The sequence below is a fragment of the Piliocolobus tephrosceles genome, chromosome 7, assembly GCF_002776525.5.
Source record: "Piliocolobus tephrosceles isolate RC106 chromosome 7, ASM277652v3, whole genome shotgun sequence".
NCBI classification, from domain to species: domain Eukaryota; kingdom Metazoa; phylum Chordata; class Mammalia; order Primates; family Cercopithecidae; genus Piliocolobus; species Piliocolobus tephrosceles.
Genome location: NC_045440.1, coordinates 131,660,967 through 131,678,298, shown reverse-complemented (window position 1 = coordinate 131,678,298; position 17,332 = coordinate 131,660,967). Strand labels below are relative to the sequence as shown.

The following is a 17,332-nucleotide window of genomic DNA, read 5'->3' as shown; positions in this document are numbered from 1 at the left end:
GGGAACATCACACACCGGGGCCTATCGTGGGGAGGGGGGAGGGGGGAGGGATTGCATTGGGAGTTATACCTGATATAAATGATGAATTGATGGGTGCTGACGAGTTGATGGGTGCAGCACACCAACATGGTACAAGTATACATACGTAACAAACCTGCACGTTATGCACATGTACCCTAGAACTTAAAGAATAATTAAAAAAAAAAAAAAAGAATGTCTCTTCAAGGTGATGGCACGAGAGGTGTGAACTGAAGGAGGAGAAAGGAATGTATTCGTCTCCTGGGGCTGCCATGATAGAATATTATAAATTGGGGAGCTTGAAATAACAGAAAAGTGTTTTTCCACAGCTCTGAAGACTAGCGGTCTGAAATCAAGGTGTCAGCAGGGCCGTGTTCCCTCTGAAGGCTGTAGGTAAGAACCTTTCTTTGCCTCTTCCTGGCGACTGGTGGTTGCCAGTGATCCTTGGTGCTCCTTGGCTTGGAGATGCATCATTCCCACCTTTACCTCCATCTTCCCAAGGCCTCCCCACCGTGTGTCTCTGTCCTCAGGACACCAGCCAGTGGCTTAGGGTCCACCCTCATCCAGAGTGACCTTATCTGAACTTGATTGCATCTGTGAAGACCCTGTTTCTATTACACATAAGGTCCCATTCACAGGTTCTGGAAGTTCAAACTTCAGCATATCTTTTGGGAGACACAATTCAGCACACTGCAGGAAGCAGCACAGGCAGGGTTAGCGTCTAACGAAGCCCTGAGCTCGGCAGCAGATGGAGGCTTCAGGAAGGAAGGAAGCCAGTGTGTCTGGAGCCCAGTGAGGAAAAGGGATAGTGGGTGGCAGTCAGATCATACGGACCCAGGAGATGCTGAAGAGCAACGGGGGAATTCACCAGTTTTTAACTCTGAGATAGACACACTTTTTCCAGCTCATGCTGTTTGCCTCAAAGAGGTCAGCATCCCGGCACAGAGTTGTGGCCACCCAGCCTCTTCATAGTCTGATGCACCACACCTGTGACTGGCCTGCCACTCCAGAGCACCAGAGGTGAGGCAAAAATAGCTTATGGTGTTGACAGCTCTCTGCTCTGGGAAACCAGAGGCTAAAGGTGTCCCATTTACTGCACAGTTGCTGCCTGAGTGCATCCTGATGGGCAGCAGGGGAAACCAGAAAGGGCACTTCTCTGCAACAAAACAAAACAAACAAACAAAAAAAGGAAACCTTGGACATATATATGTATACCAAAAGGTTTGTGCTTGAAGTCAAGATTTGTTTTCTGTGCAGACTGCCTTTGGTATATCTTTGGTATAAGGGAGTCCAATCATTTGTTTTACAAATACTTACAGAGTCCCTACCATGTCACAAATATTTTTCTTGGAAAGAGATAAGACAAAACTCCCTGCCTTCCTGAAGTTTCTATTCCAGGGGAGTAGGAAAAACTAATAAATCAACTCAGACAATTAATTGTAGGATCCATTAGGAGACACCGAGAACAATGGAGGAAAATAGAACCAGCAAAGAGCATAGTGAGCTTCATGGGATGTGGGGAAGTTTGAGTGTTCAATTTGGTGGCCAAGGAAGGCCTCATGGAAATGAAGACACCTGAGCAAAGACTGAGACGGGATGAGGGAGTGGACAGACAGGCTAGAGAGGAAACAGCAGGTGCAGAGAACTTGAGGCAGAATTATGGCTGGAGGGTCTGAGTTATGACAAAGGGGCCAGGATGCCAGGGTGAAATGAGATGGAAAGGAAGAGGACGTGATCAGAGACGTCACAGGGCTGCATCCCATGGGCCTCGCAGGCCATGGTGAGGCCTGTGGCTTTTACTCCAAATTAGATGGAACCCTTTGAGGGTTTTGAAGCAAATGGGCTTATGTGCTCTGGCTGCCATTTCAAAGGATCACCCTGGCTGCTGTTTTGAGGACAGATTCAGAGGCAAAGGCAGAAGCTGGGAGACCCACCCAGGGGCTGTTGCAAAAATTCCAGACAGGAATGATGGTGGCTTTGACCAGGAAATGAGAGGAGGTCATAGTCTGGATACATTTGACAGATGGACTGGATAGATAGCGTTACCGCCCAGGGATTCTTCCTGCGCACTGCATCCATGCACCATGGTCAGCAGTGTCCCGCCGCTAGATAGGGTGCCAGAGTCAGCCCCCATCTCTCTGCCAGGAGAACTAGGCAGCCGCTTGGGCTGGCCTCCAGGTCCGTTGCCAGTGAGGGGCTACCGAACCATGCACAGGTAGCCAAGAGCACAATCCCACATGAGACCCCAAATTTGTTACCACCCAAGGGGTTATTCCTGCCCACTGCATAAAGAAAGACCATGGCATTGTAGTAGAGAAAGAATGTAATAGACACAAGGCCAGCCACACCACGTGGGAGATGGAGTTCGTACTCATATCAACTTGTTCTAAGCTCATAGTTTAGCGATTTTTCAAAGGCAGTTTGGGGGAAGGGGTGGGGGGTGGACAGGTAACAGGTGCTTGCTGCTGATTGGTTGGGGCAGAGAGGAAATGGTAATAGGTTGAAGCTGTCCTCCTGTGGGGCTGAATTGCTTCTGGGTGGAGCCATCAGGTCCAGGTGGAGCCACGGGAGTCAAATATGCAAAAAACCTGGAAAGATATCTCAAAAGGCCAATCTATAATAGTAGTGTTATATTGGGAAAGTTGCATATCTTATAACCTCTGGAATAATGTCTGCACCTTAGTAGCATTCAGGCTCTTCTCCCCACACCCTGATGGTCCCCTATTAGCTTTACAAAAGTGGTTGAGTTTTGGGCAAGGCCTATTACCATTTAAACTGTAGCCTAAATATCTTCCAAAGTTAGCTTGACCCAATACCCCAGGAATAATTAAGGGAAAGGCAAGATGGAGGTTGGGTTAGCTTAGCTTACTGTTACAATTTTCTCACTGATATACCTTTTGAAAATTTTTTGCAAATAATTTTCTCACTGATATACTTTTTGCAAAGGTGGTTTCAATAGGATAGATGAGAGAGGGGATGACCAACTGAAGTTCCTCATCTAAGCCAAAGCCTTCCCGATCTCAAGGGCTTTGTCAGAACGTCTTTTCCATCCTCCCTGCAGCAGGCTTCTTTAGGTCTGGGCTTGACTGTCACCTCCCCAGAGAGGGCTTTGCTGGACCCTAGTTCAAGTGTGGTCCCCTGTAATTCTCATTCCCGTCCATGTGGATGTTGTACTTAAACACAAGTTAGTGGCCTGCTTAGGTTTTGTCTGTTGGCTTGATTTGGGTCTGTGCCCCCAACTGGATGCATCAAGCTCCATGAGAGCAGAGACCTGGTTTCTCTTGTGCAGTGCCACATCCCCAGAACCAAGCTCAGGGCCACTCAGAGGAGGTGCCCACATGATATTTAAATGAGTGCATATTTACATGAGTATATAAAATATCTAACAAGTCATTTGTTTCAGCAAGGAGGGAAGGAAGGGAGGGAGGAATGGAGGGAGCGAGGAAGGAAGGACAGAAGAAGGAGGGAAGGAAGGAAGGAAGGAAGGACAGAAGAAGGAAGGAAGGAAGGAAGGGAGGGAGGGAGGGAGGGAGGGAGGGAGGGAAGCAGAATTTATGGAATTTGCAAACTCAGCATTTAAACCCAGGTTTGCTTACCCAAATCTCACTCACTTTCTACTTCCCCCCCTTCACCCCATATAGCCATCAATCAATGAACAAACCCACCCAGAGGCTGGCTGGGGAAACTGAGTGCTTAAAATGCTTACAATGTAACTGAGGATGCTAAACTAAGATGTACATAACACAACAGTGACTGTGATAAAAAAAAAATTCATTAGCAAATTTTGTTGTAGAAGACTATTTAATTATAAGGAAAGATGTTTATGACACAGTTTTAAAAGAACGTTTTAGAAAACAGCATGTAAAATATAATCTCCTTCCTAAAAATATATGTACATAGGAAACGTACTGGAAGATTTTACATCAAAATGTGAGCTGGGTATATTTGACTGGGGTGATTACTTGTAATAATTTGGCTATTTTGTTTATTTAAATTTTCTGTTGTGATTCGGTATCACTCTTGGAGCAATACAAAAGTAATTAAAATTATATTTCTGCATACATATAAGTCTACAGTGAGCTGCAAGGTCAGCAGCAATTCCCATAGAAGGGGCAGGCCAGTGGTCAGGCAAGGCTTCCAGAAGGAGGGAAGGTGTGGACAGAGGTGAAGCACACGGGTGAGAGGACATTTCCTGCTGCCGTTTTCCCACAGTGACGCTGGGTGGTGGCCCCAGACTCCTCTCGGGTGTTCTGCCTCTTCAAGCCTCTGAGGGAGAAATGCAACTTGTTAGCTGGGTCCCTGAGAAGACCCTCCTGCCTGGCTTTGACCTAGAGGTCTCTTGGCCTCCACTGCCTTTATTCCAAAACACCCCCGCAAACATCCTTCCTCGGAAGACCCAGGAGAAGCTCACCATTCCGTATCAACTAGGGACGTGTGAAAACGTGACCCACATGTCGCCATATGCAATGACGCGGAGAACAGGAGTCAGAGTGAGAGGGCCGGGTGGGAGACCCACTCTCCACTGCTTAGCTAGGCGACCCCGGGGGAGTCACTTCATCTCGGAGCATTAGTTGTTTGTAAAATGGGGTAATGAACCTCTCACAGGACTGTAGTAAGGGCAAAGGAAGATAACTTTCATGAAATTAATGGGAAAAGGCCAGAAAAGCTGCTTTCTAGACAGTAACTCACGCACAAATGTTAGCAAACAATGATCCCATGGAAATTCAGTGCACGACTCACTCTCGCTGGTAACAGTGAAGGAGAGCACAAAAGTCCCCGTCCACAGGGGCCAGGATCCCTGGGGGTCCCGAGGTCTGGGCAGAAGGCACTAGGGATGCGCCCAGCAGGGCCTTAGTTACTGCCAGCTTGCTCAGCATGGAGGAAAGCTCTGCAGAGGAGGGGTGGACTGATGAAGGGGAGCAGCAGAAGACAATTTAACACTGGGTGCTTACAGAGCGCCGGGAACCGTATTATCTCTAATATAAGACCCTGCCAGGTAGTTATCATCTTCATCATTTTAAAAATGAGTAAAGTGAGGCACAGAGTGTTATGTAACCTGTGCAAGGTCACACAGCCAGAACACGGCCTCTGTAGCTTCATTCTCCGCACACTCATCTCCAGCCCCAGGGCTGAGGGGCTGTAACCTGATGGTGAGGTGGGGAGGGGACAAGGGTGACTTGAAAAGCTCTCTGTTCCCCTTGGCAGCTGTCTTTCCATCTCACCCCCTCCTGCATCCCTCTGCCAGGCCCGTTGATCACAGAGGCACCATCCCATCTGCTCAGCCGAGAAGTTCAGAATCTCCCGTGGTTTCTGAAGCCTCCAACACTGTTCTTTGTGACACTCTAAATACAGCAGCTTCTCCTCCTGGGGATGAGAGAGGGTCAGCCAGAGCCCTAGGCCTCTGTTCCCAATCCCTGAGCCCAGCCCTGTTCCCAAGGCTGCACACTACAAATCCAGCCCCATATTGGAAGGACATGGTGGGAAGGGGCGAAGGCAGAGAGGAGAGGAGATACAGGAATTGCTCCTAGGAAGGGAGGTCCTGAGGTCCAGAGAGGGGAACAACTTCAGGCCTGGCTCATGGAGACGTGTCCAGCCTTACAGGGAGCAGGATCAAGCAGAGTTCCAGGTGCTGGGTGGGGCAGAAAAGGAGGGTGGTCCCAGAGCCCCGTCTAAGTCCCTGCAGGAAATCTCTGAGGAGGAGCTGGCTGGGGGCAGGCTGGGGCGCAAAATGCCTGTCCACTGGCTGTGGGGCAGGAGAGGGCAGAAACTAAGAGGGGAGATCTTGTCTGAAGCTCATCCCTACGCTGATGACCCAGAGTGCAGCTAGGAAGTATGGGCTCTGAAGCTGGACTGCCTGGGTTGGAACCCTGGCTCTGTTACTTCATAGATTCTCAGGCAAATGAGTTAAACCTCTCCATGCCTTAGTTTCTCCATGTTTACAAGGAATGATAATCTCACCTGCCTCAGTGTTGATAAGAGAAAGGAAATGAGTCTGTGTGGTTGAAATTTTCACAGGGAGTCCGGGGTGCGGTCGGCACTGCCCAATCCAGCGACCGGCACACCCTTTCTGTAAAGGACCAGAGGGTCAGTCTTTTAGGCTTTGCTAGCCAGATGGTCTCTATTGAATATTCTTTTTGTATTCTTCAACCCTTTAGAGACATAAAAATTGTTCTTAACTCAGAGTTCTTACAAGCACAGAACACTGACCAGATTTAGCCCAAAGGCTGTAGTGTTTGTTTGTTTGTTTGTTTGTTTTGAGAGGGAGTCTCTCCCTCTGTCGCCCAGGCTGGAGTTCAGTGGTATGATCTCAGCTCCCTGCAACCTCCACCTCCTAGGTTCAAGCGATTCTCTTGCCTCAGCCTTCCAAGTAGGTGGGATTACAGGTGTGTGCTACCATGTCTGGCTAAGTTTTGTATTTTTAGTAGAGACGGGGTTTCACCATGTTGGCCAGGCTGGTCTCGAACTTTCTACCTCAAGTAATCCACCCGCCTCGGCCTCCCAAAGTTCTGGGATTACAGGCATGAGCCACCGTGCCTGGCAAAGGCTATAGTTTAAGGACCCCTGATCTAGACTAACGGTGACCCTAGAGTTGCAGGAGAGGTTAGGGGCAGGCATGTTGGCTGGCTTCAGTTGGAAGCAGTTTCTAGGCCAGCCTGGTGAGGCAGAGGAAACATGGCAAGACTGGGGGCCTGCATGGGGTGGAGCACAGCCTGCTGCGAGCTCTCATGCTGAGCCCTGGACCCACCTGCTGCTATCATTCCCATCGCAGTTTAAGAAGCACCTGAGACTGGAGCCTCTGAGGACAATGATAATGGACAGTGTGCCATTCCGAAGGGATGACCCCCCATACATCCTCTCATAAACATTTACAAGTTGTTTACTATATGCTAAGCACTGGCCTAAGCCATGAACAAGGCAAAGGGGCCCGCGCTCGACCCCTGGAGGTCTCAGCTGGTAGGTTGCACCTTTGACAGCCCCAAGTTGGGTCTTCATCCTGAGTCTCAAGATGCACTAGCCTCAGTGAACTCCTCAGCCTCCAAGGGTTCCTGGGGTGATCCTCTTGGTGGGGCTTGTGAATCTGGAGCCCATTATTCTGTCCTTCTGGAGAGAAAGGGAAAAAAAAAAAGATCCACTGACTATAAAATGGTAGCAGGACGGTGGCCCACCCACCTTGCTCAGCTGGTACAGGGGATAGGACACCCTTCTAATGAGGACCTTAGAGCATCTGACACATGTTCACTCATTCCAGAAAGCTCTCCTTCACCACTCTAGACACCAAGGTCTCGAGAGGCTCCTAACTGTGGGCCCTGCCCATCAAAGAGAATGACAACATATAGTGAATGTTGCCATTTTACAGGGAAACTGAGTTTGAATAAAACTAACTAAGGTGTCTGAGATCATGCCATTCACCATGATGGAAAAGTAAATCAGAATCTTATGTACCCTGTGCCCCACAAACACAGTGGACTCCTTCCTATACCCCACCAGCATTCTATTCTATATTACAAAGCACAGTTGCACCTGGTTGGTTTTCTTTTTTGTCTTAACTCATGTCCTCTGTGCCCTAAGCCTACTTGTTGCAGGACCCATGGTTAATCCCTAATGAATATACCAGCAATTGACAGGTGGGTTGAGTTTCTTTTTACATAGAAATGAAAGTAACACCATCTTACATATGAGATCTGGAGGGCACAAAGAAGCCAGTTCTGACCATGCCGAAAGAGTGTGGTGGAATTGGAGTGGAAAAGAAAAGCCTCCATAAATATCTTAGAAAGGGCATCAAGAATCCGTACCTCAAGCTGGTTCCTTGTTTTCAACTGTGACTGACCGCAACACTAACAAACAAGGGAAAATGAAATCCGTGATCATCCTCAAACAGGGTCACCCTGACATTCAGAGCAGAAACCACAAAGTCTTGCTGTAAAGAGCCAGACAGTATATATTTTAGGCTCGGCAGGGCACAGGTCTGCCTCACGATTCCACTCCCCCACTATAGCAGGAAAGCAGCCACAGATAATAGGTAAAGAAATGGACATCCCTATGTTCCAATAAAACTTTATTTACAAAAACAGGCTGTGGGTCATAGTGTGCCAATTCCTGGTCGAGTGCAGACAATGGCAATGTGACCACTTAATGAGATTCTATCATGTGCCAGGAACTCTACATCTTTTAATCTCCTTTCTAAGGCAGGTATTTGCTGAGTGCTCACTCCAGGCCAGGCACTGTTCTAGAAGCTGGGCTTCAGTACAGAAAAAGACAAAACCCTGCTCCCTCAAGCTTACATGGTGGAGAACCCTGCCAACACCCCACCCCCACCCCAGGAAAAAGCATCACCTCCACTTTTCAGAAAAAGGTACGAATCCTAGAACTTGTAAGGGGCACAGCTGGGATTCCAGCCCAGATTCCAAATCTCAGTTCTTTTCAGGATGCCATACCATCTCTCAAAGCAGAATCAGGACCCTCAATTTCAGCCCAGAGGCTGCATCTCATTTTCAGCCAAGTCAAACTGCAGCTGCAATCTTTTACGCAACAGCAACCCAAGTTTTAACGCCCAAAGCAAGAAAAGATGCAGTGGAAGCTGTCCAGCCTCAGATAAACCTAATAAAAGCGCTCTCCGGGGCAGGCCATGCAGGGCTGGTCCCATCCACGTCTGGAACCAAGAGATGCAAAAGACGCAATGGATTTAAACTCTACCTGTCCAACAACAGTCCCATAGACTGAGAGGTCTGGGGGAGGCTCTGGAGCAGGCAGGTGGAGCTGACAAACACAGCTCTGCTGTTTTGAGGCTGGGTATGGGCATGGCAGTGGTTCAGAGTCTCCCTGCTATCCTTTTTCTTATGGTTTTACATGGCTTGGACCCTGAAATAAAAGAGCGCTCTGTGAAAGGGAATGAAGACAGGCAGGAACGGAGAGTAGAAGAAAAAAACCTTTCTTGAGTGCCCACTAGATATCAAGCATGTTAACATTTTACCCACACACGATGGGCAGGTATTCGCCATTGCACCTGTTTCATAGACCAAGGATGAGCACAAAATGTTTTTGTAATGGGCCAAGTAGTAAATATTTTGGTTTTGTGGGCCATCCTATCTCTGTTGAAACTACTCAACTGTGCCATCACTGAGTGAAAGCTCTGCACGCACCAACTATAGCTTGTGTAGATAATACATAAATGAATGAGCATAGTTGTGTGCCAATAAAACGTTATTTATAAATGCTAATGTTAGATTTTCCTATAATTTTCATGCTATAAAATTATACTTCCTGTGATTTTTTAATTTAAACATGTAAAAATGTAAATGTTTCTATTTGCATTTAATTTACACTTACATTGAAAAATGTAACATTTTCTATGTAAAAACCATTTTAAAATGTAGCAACCATCTAAGGATGGTTAGTGTGCAAGCTGTACATAAACAGGCAGTAAACTGGATTTAACTTGTGGATCATAGTTTGCTGACTCCTGTGTTAGAAGAATTCACAGCTGTCATTTAGGTGACCTGGCAACCTGATGCAGAGCCTGGGTTTGCAGGTGCATATGCCATGCTGCTGATGTGGCATTAAGAGGGGTGGTGAGGGCTATAGCAAAAACCTATCCATTTTGACAACTTCAAGTAGAACAGTAAAGGCCTTTATCCATTCAGTCATTCAATCATTTATTCATTGGTTCCTCAAAATGTGCAGAGCTGGCAGGGTGCAGTGGCTCACACCTGTAATCCCAGCACTTTGGGAGGCCAAGGTGGGCAGATCACCTGAGGTCAGGAGTTTGAGACCACCTTGGCCAACATGGTGAAATCCCGTCCCTACTAAAAATATAAAAATTAACTGGGCATGGTGGTGCGCGACTGTAATCCCAGTTACTTAGGAGGCTGAGGCAGGAGAATCGCTTGAACCTGGGAGGCAGAGGTTGCAGTGAGCCGAGACGACACCGTAGCACTCCAGCCTGGGTGACAGGGCTAGACTCTGTCTCAAAAGAAGAAAAAAGTGTGCAGAGCCCTGAGGCAGGTGATATTCATGCCAAAGGCCTCCTTCAAGCCGTACAACAACTGCTTTTTTTTTTTTTTTGAGTTGAAGTCTTGCTCTTGTCCCACAGTCTGGAGTTCAATGGCGCGATCTCAGCTCACTGCAACCTCCGCCTGCTGGATTCAAGCGATTCTCCTGTCTCAGCCTCTGGAGTAGCTGGGATTACACGTGCCTGCCACCATGTCTGGCTAATTTTTGTATTTTTAGTAGAGATGGGGTTTCATCATGTTGGCCAGGCTGGTCTTGAACTCCTGACCTCAGGTGATCCACCCGCCTTGGCCTCTTAAAGTGCTGGGATTACAGGCGTGAGCCACTGTGCCCGGCCAAGCCTTACAGAAACTCTTAAGAGGGCTGGTTATTTACAATGTGTATCCCCATTTTACTGATGGGCGAACAGAAGTGTGGAGAGAAGCCCAAGCTCTTTCCATGATCCAAGCTGCGAAGGCATTGTAAGGGCAGAATCTTTTCCTTAAGGAACATGGCAGCAAATAACCAAAACAGAAAAAAAAAAAAAAAAAAAAAAAAAAAATGAAAAGATCAAAAAAGAAAGAGAGATCTTAAAGTTGCATACAAGTATTATTCCAGATGTGGCAGTCGGAAAAGTTTGGTGGAAGAGGCATCTGGGCAGGATGGGGGTGAGGGCACCGCGGGCAGCAAGAAACAGAAAGAACAGAAAAAATAAAGCCCCAGAGAGCAGGAGGGAAGACTGAGTAGATGGCAGGAGATCTCTTGGCTGTGCAAAAGTTATTAGGTTGCGATCTGCAATTACTTTTGCACCAGCCTAATAGTATGGCCACTGGGAGGTGGGCTGGATCAGTCAGAGGAAGGCCTGAGGCCCCTGCCCAGGGGAGGGGAAGGGAAGAGTTTCAGGGAGCTGGAGACACCTGGGCCATCTGTCTGATGTGACAATTAAGCAAAGGTTGGTGTGTTGGTAGTACAAGACTAGAGAGTTTCAGAAGGTGCTGGAAGGGGAGATGGAAAAGGAGATAGAGAAAAATAAATGAGACACGGCAGGGGGACTTGCTGACAGCTGGAAATGCTGAGCTTAAGGGTTCTTTGCAGCTTCCCAGCCCCTGCACTGGGAGGGTCAGCTGGGTCCGCCAGTGGGATGGAGGGGTAGGTGTCACCACCAGGCCCAAAGCTTGCACACGGCCCAGGGGACAAGGGGAGAGCTCAGTCCAGTTGTTGACCTGGTGGGCTTCAGCTTTCTCAAACTCCTCTCATATTCCCACCCTCACAACCTTATGAGGACAACTCTCAGCAACCCCACAGGACAACGGGGACACTGAGACCCACAGGCCACAAAGCCTGGAATGGAGACATACCCTGAGTTTTCCTATGACTGCTAATGATGCCAGCTGGCACCTGTGGGTGCCAGGCACAGGGCTAAGCTTTTACCATCCTCACAACTTTACAAAAATGTATTACTTATTATAAATGTATGTATATATAAATGAAATACTGTATATTATCCTGATATGTAACTTTAAAGGTAGAGCGGTTGTTCTGTCCCACACTGAGTATGCAGCCAGGATTGAACCCAGCTGTTTTCTTTGTCACCTTACCGCCCTTTCATGTATCCCTCTAGAGTCTAGGCAGCACCTCTGGAGAACAGAGAGTTATCAAGAATGAAGAAAAAGGGAAAAGCAGCTGTCTTGGGGACACTGGAGCCCCATTATGTCCCCAGATGAGAATGTAAAGGACATTTTGGGGGAGCGGCAGGTAAGCCAGGGTGCTGTGTGATGCAGGAGCTGGAGGATGATTCTGAACAAAGGTCAGGCTTCTCCAGCATGAGAAAGCCAGCTGGAGAGGAGTGATTCCCTCACTCACAGCAGAACAGGCTTAGCCAACAGCCGGGACCAGTGCCGGACCTGGCCCAGAGTGCAGGTCGTATAATCATCTCGGCCCTGCCGGTCACTGCAGAGCACCAGGGCAACCTTGGGACAGGAAAAACAAACTCATGGATGCCTGCCAGGCCGGGACAGTCTGAGGAGTAAACAGAGGAGTGATCGCGCCCCAGTCCCTAACACTCCTCCCTGTCCTGCTGGGCTAATAATCATCACAGTAACTAACATTTAAGGAGCACTCACATGCCAGGCACGTGTGCTCAGAGTTTTAGACACATTCTCCCTTTAATCCTCCAGGAAAGTCTGTGGGGAAGGGGAAAAAATTATTCCCATTTTACAGAGGAGGATCAGGAACTGACCTGGGATCATCGAGCTATTTAAATAGAGGAGCTGGAATAGGAACCCGGCAACTTGACCCCACAAGCTGCACCCACAACCTCCATGACACAGGGAGGCCGCTGGGCATGTGGCAATAGAAAAAATATATATATACACATATATACATATGTGTGTGTGTGTGTGTGTGTGTGTATATATATATATATATATTTTTTTTTTTTAGGAGCCTAGATTATGTGGAATCAGATCTTAGCTCCACTGCTGCTCGCTGGATGATCTTGGATCAACTATACTCAGCAACTGTTGTCTCAGTGGTATAGTGGGGACCCCAGGTCCTAGGGTGGTAATGAGCATGGGGGTGACATTAATGGGCAAAGTGTCTACCAGTAGTTCCTTCATAACTGGTGTCTGATCTCATGGGACCCACAGCCCCTGCTACCTCCCAGAATATGACATGGGTCCTCCCTGAACCTCTGACTTCTCCTCAGTTCCCCATCCTCCTGGGCTGCACTCTCTGTTTGGTGAACTCCCAAAGAGGATTCCAAAGCCTAACAAGAGACCGATGGCTCCGTAAGAAACACATTCTGTGATGACTCAGCCCCCCATCAAAGTCAGGCTTTAACTTTTCTCTTCCCTGAATTGCCAATTCATTATACTCCATCCATGGAACAACAAGGGAAATGTGAAAGGTGGGCAATTTGACTGCATCAATAGGTCTGCTCTCTGGAAGTCTGGACACGTAGTCTTTTCAGAAAAGAAACAGAAACCGTAAGTTCACCAAAGGCAGGTAAAGACAGTCTTCTGTGGAGTTACCCAAACCTATTTGAAAGTAAAACCTCCAGTCAGGCCCTCCTTGGAGGTAACAAATTCCATAAATATAGAAAACTGCTGGCCCTGGGAAAGACTTTTTTCTTTGTCTGCAAAATATCTCCCTACTACTCCATAAGCATCCAGGTCACTGTCCCATAGACAGAGCGAGGTGGAGAGGAAGGCCTATGCATAGAACTGAATTCAACATAATTGGTTTTCTCTGCAATCTTTTGAAATAAAATCCTAGGATTTTGTTACATGCATTTTAAAAGCATTATTCTGAAAAGGTGTCCATAGCTTCTTTAGTCTGCCGAAAGGGTTTATGGTACAAAAAAAATGTTCCAAGCATTTCTGATCCTAGTGGTTGAGGCCCTAGCGAACTCACATGTTCCTTACTCTTCATGAAATCATTCTCTAATGGTTTCTAATAGGCTTATAGATAGAATCCTGTTGTTTTCCCCTTTCAGCTTCCCTGTGGAAATCCTCCTGGTCTGTCTGCAAATATGTGTAACAGAGAAAGAGACAGGGAGAAACAAAGAAAGAACCATTTTCTTCTAATCTCGATATACTTTTCCGATTATGACCTCCCCACCCTGCTCTGCATAATTGTGTGTTTAATCATCTGTACACCCTCATGGCCTGCAAAGTCCAGAAGGGCAGGGGTAATGTTGAATCCTTGCGTCCCAGTTACAGACTGAACATTTGTGTCCTCCCAAAATTCATACGCTGAAATTCTAACCTCCAGGGTAATGGTATTGGGAGGTGGGGCCTTTGGGGGGTGATGGTCTCGACAGTGGAGTCCTCCTCATGATTGGGATTGGTACCATTATAAAAGCGACCTCAGAGAGCTCTCCTGCCCTTTCCTTCACATGAGGACACTGCAAAAAAGCAATCATTTATGAACGAGGAAATGGTCCTTCACCAAACACAGAATCTGTCAGTACCTTGATCTTGGACTTCCAAGCCTCCAGAACTGAGAGAAGTTAACTTAGTCTTACAGTATTCTGTTGTAGCAGCCAAAATGGACTAAGACAGTAGGTCTCTGATCAGATCAGTTTTGGCTGAGTGCTTGAAGAGGAGGGGTCTTACCGCGTATAGCTTCTCTCGTTTCCAAGGATAAATTTCCCTCCCTCCAGCAAACCTCAAGCAATTTTCCCTTGGTGATATGCTTAGAGTTCTTGGCCTTTTCTTCTTATTTGGGCCACATGGAGGACAAGCTACCACAGCACCTGCCTCCTGGGGTCAGGGCCTGGCAGTGCCTTCTCACCCACGTGGACTTTTTCCTTCTCTCCTCCTCTGAACTCACCACAGAATGAAGACTACATTCTCTCCAGAAACCGCTGGCCTACACAACTAGCAAAATAGCCTCTTGCTTGTGGGTTTATCTGGTAATCATGGCAATAAATGAAAGTTCAAGCTTTCTTGAACAGTGAGTCTATACCAGGCTGAGTACTGGACCTTTCACAGTTAATATTTTTGGAACACTCCATCCCCAAACTGCAGAGGACACATTCTTTTCAGGTGCATGTGCAACATTCATCACAGGACACTGAGCCATAAAATAACCTCAATAATTTTCAAAGGACTGAAGTCATGCACAGCATCTTCTCTGCGGACAATGGAAAGAAACTAGAAGTTGACAATAGTAAGTAGGTAGACAATCCCCAAATACCTGCAAAAGTGGAACCTCGCTCAGTGCTTGGCACAAAGTAGCCTTTCAATAATATTAGCTCCATCCCCCAACCCCTGCACTGACATCTTTCTCCACCTCGGGTAAGACAACTCCTCTGCTGCTGCTGAAGGTGAAGGTAAACCAGCAAGGACATTGCTGAAGCCCTGAGTGTGTCTCTCACTGGCGGTCTGCACCGTGAGCTGGGACCGTGAATTAACCTTGGCCCCTGGCTGAGCCCATGGGCTTTCACCAGATCCACACTTAGACAGGAAGATCTCCACCATTCTGTCAAACAGGGCACTTACCTTGCTGAGGGGGCTGCTGATGTGTGGGGTGAGGCTTGATTTAGTAATGGATCTTGTTCGGCTTACTCAGAATATTCTCTGGCAAATAACATCAAACTTGTTTTGTTTTGTTTGCAGAATTTAACTGTTACATCTTGAGGAAAAAAACCAAGTAGCTGCTGGGCACGGTGGCTTACACCTGTAATCCCAGCACTTTAGGAGGCCGAGGTGGGCAGATCACTTGAGGTCAGGAGTCCGAGACCACCCTGGACAACATGGTGAAACTCCGTCTCTACTAAAAATACAACAATTAGCTGGGCGTGGTGGCACGTGTCTGTCATCCCAGTTACTCGGGAGGCTGAGGCAGGAGAAAGCTTGAACCTGGGAGGCAGAAGGCGGAGGTTGCAGTGAGCCGAGATCTCTCCACTGCTCTCCAGCCTGGGAGACAGAGCGAGACTCCATCTCAAAAAAAGAAAAAAAAAAAAAAGCAGCACATCAGGAACGTCCGTGGAGTTAGAGGGTTTCCATGAGTGCAGCAACACAGAAAACCAGCAAAAATCTTGTTGAGTCAATCATTCAAAGTAAATGGCAGGAATGGCCCTGGCATTCTTTGGGTTGGAGAATGAGGTGGGCCCTTAGTTTTACTTAAGAGTTTGCTTGAGCTTTTCAAGGCCAATAATGAGAGTGATCCATGTTTTTGATTCATTAACTAAACGGGCAGTTGTGGTGTTAATAATCTGCCATCCATAAGAGCCAGGTGGAGGCACACATTATTGCCAGACGCTAGAAATGTGTAAACAACTACAGTTTACAGAGACAAAGCTAGTTGCAGCATCATTTTCCTACAAACTAGGATAATGTCACCTAGACACAAATGAGTGGAAAATTAAGATCTGAATTAAAACACATCTAAAGAGACTGATACATGACAAAACATCCTTGGAAATCAGTTCATGGAGGCTTTCACTGAGATTCCATCGAGGGAAGGGAGTTTAAAAAGGTACGGTTACAGCCCAATTTTGTCACATCTGAGCTGTGGAATCATGGGCAAGAGGTTTCACTTCAGTTTCCTCATCTGTGAAAAGAGGGTGGCAGTGAAAGAACCTACCTCAGTGGGCTGTTGAAGACTGAGATAATGCACAAAGATGCTCCACAAGTGCCAATCACATAACAGTAAACAATATTGAGCACTGACCGTGCAATCTAAGCAAAGACGCTGCATTATGACATTTCTGGGAAGCAGATAGGAAACTTAAAGTTCAGGAAAGCTAAGACATTTGTCCAAGGACACAGCTGTAAGTCATAGAGATGGAATTCAAACTCAGTCTAACTCTAGAACCTCAAGCAACTTCCAGTCCAATAGGAGTAATCAACAGAAACCACTCCCAACAATTCCAGGACAGCCAGCCTTGCAGCCCCGGGGACAATATGCTTGAGCCAAATGCAGCCAGGGGCCACCATGTAGGAACAAGAAGTTAAGCTATCCCATTTGAGCTGGGTCTTGAAGGATGTTTTGGTTTTCACCAGAAAGAGGAGGTCGGAATGGCCTTATCGTTAAACCCATACTGAACAAAGTAAGATGGTATGGATTAAAAGAAATTCTGTTTACGTAAAGCTGACAAGACAGCTGTTGTGGTGTGGGCTTTGGGCTCGTTGGAGCCTCTTATGAACTATTTCTGTGTCTCTGCAAACATTCTGGTTAGTATAGCGCTGTGGGTATTAGTACAGGCTCTGGTGTCTGATGGTCTAAGTTGACAAAATCAGCTGTGTGACTTTGGGGAAGAGACTTAACTCTCTGGTCCTGAAGTGGGTTTTCCTTTCACATGAGGATTAGCATAGCAGCACTCTGGGCAGCTGTAGTAACTGCAGAGCTCCATGTGAACACTTAGCATCAAGCCTGCTAGGAAGCTGATGCTTATGTTTCTGTCCCACTAGATGTGGCCCTGGGTCTCCCTGTGTCATCCTTTTGCCCACTGCCTAGACCCCTTCTGCCCACTGGCTGGAATACTCAAGGAACTACTAGTTCATGTCCTAAAAAAAGGAAATTCTCAAGAACCAAAGAGAAACGGGGCTTGGACTATTACTAGGGATGAGTTACTGCTGAAAACAACTTATCGACTCACAGCCAGATTCAGGGATCTGACTTCATCCCTTTTGCAAAATACATTTTGGCTAAATAACTGTGACATGATGTCATTTGAATTCTAACCATTTGACAGCTGACAAGGAAGGCACTTTCTGTCTGGACCACAAGGATGTCTGTACTAATCTTTGTGTTTTATTGTATAAAACGGAATGGCAGATTGGAGACGTTCATACAAAGGTACCTTTGCTTTAACGTC

The 17,332-nt window shown here is 47.1% G+C and overlaps 1 long non-coding RNA gene across 35 annotated transcripts in view; it reads right to left on the bottom strand.

Annotated features, from left to right (window-relative positions):
* Positions 1-2,326: 2,326 nt before the first annotated feature.
* Positions 2,327-17,332, bottom strand: part of LOC111550512 — a 310,717-nt gene continuing 295,711 nt past the window's right edge. For 15 of the 35 annotated variants that reach the window (XR_003309486.2, XR_003309492.2, XR_003309483.2 and 12 more), the window contains one exon: positions 3,826-7,119. This is a non-coding gene — a long non-coding RNA (uncharacterized LOC111550512). Of the gene's footprint in view, positions 2,607-3,789; positions 7,120-8,712; positions 8,878-17,332 lie in introns of those variants that run through there. The other 20 variants (XR_003309502.2, XR_003309503.2, XR_003309498.2 and 17 more) reach the window with 18 other exon arrangements.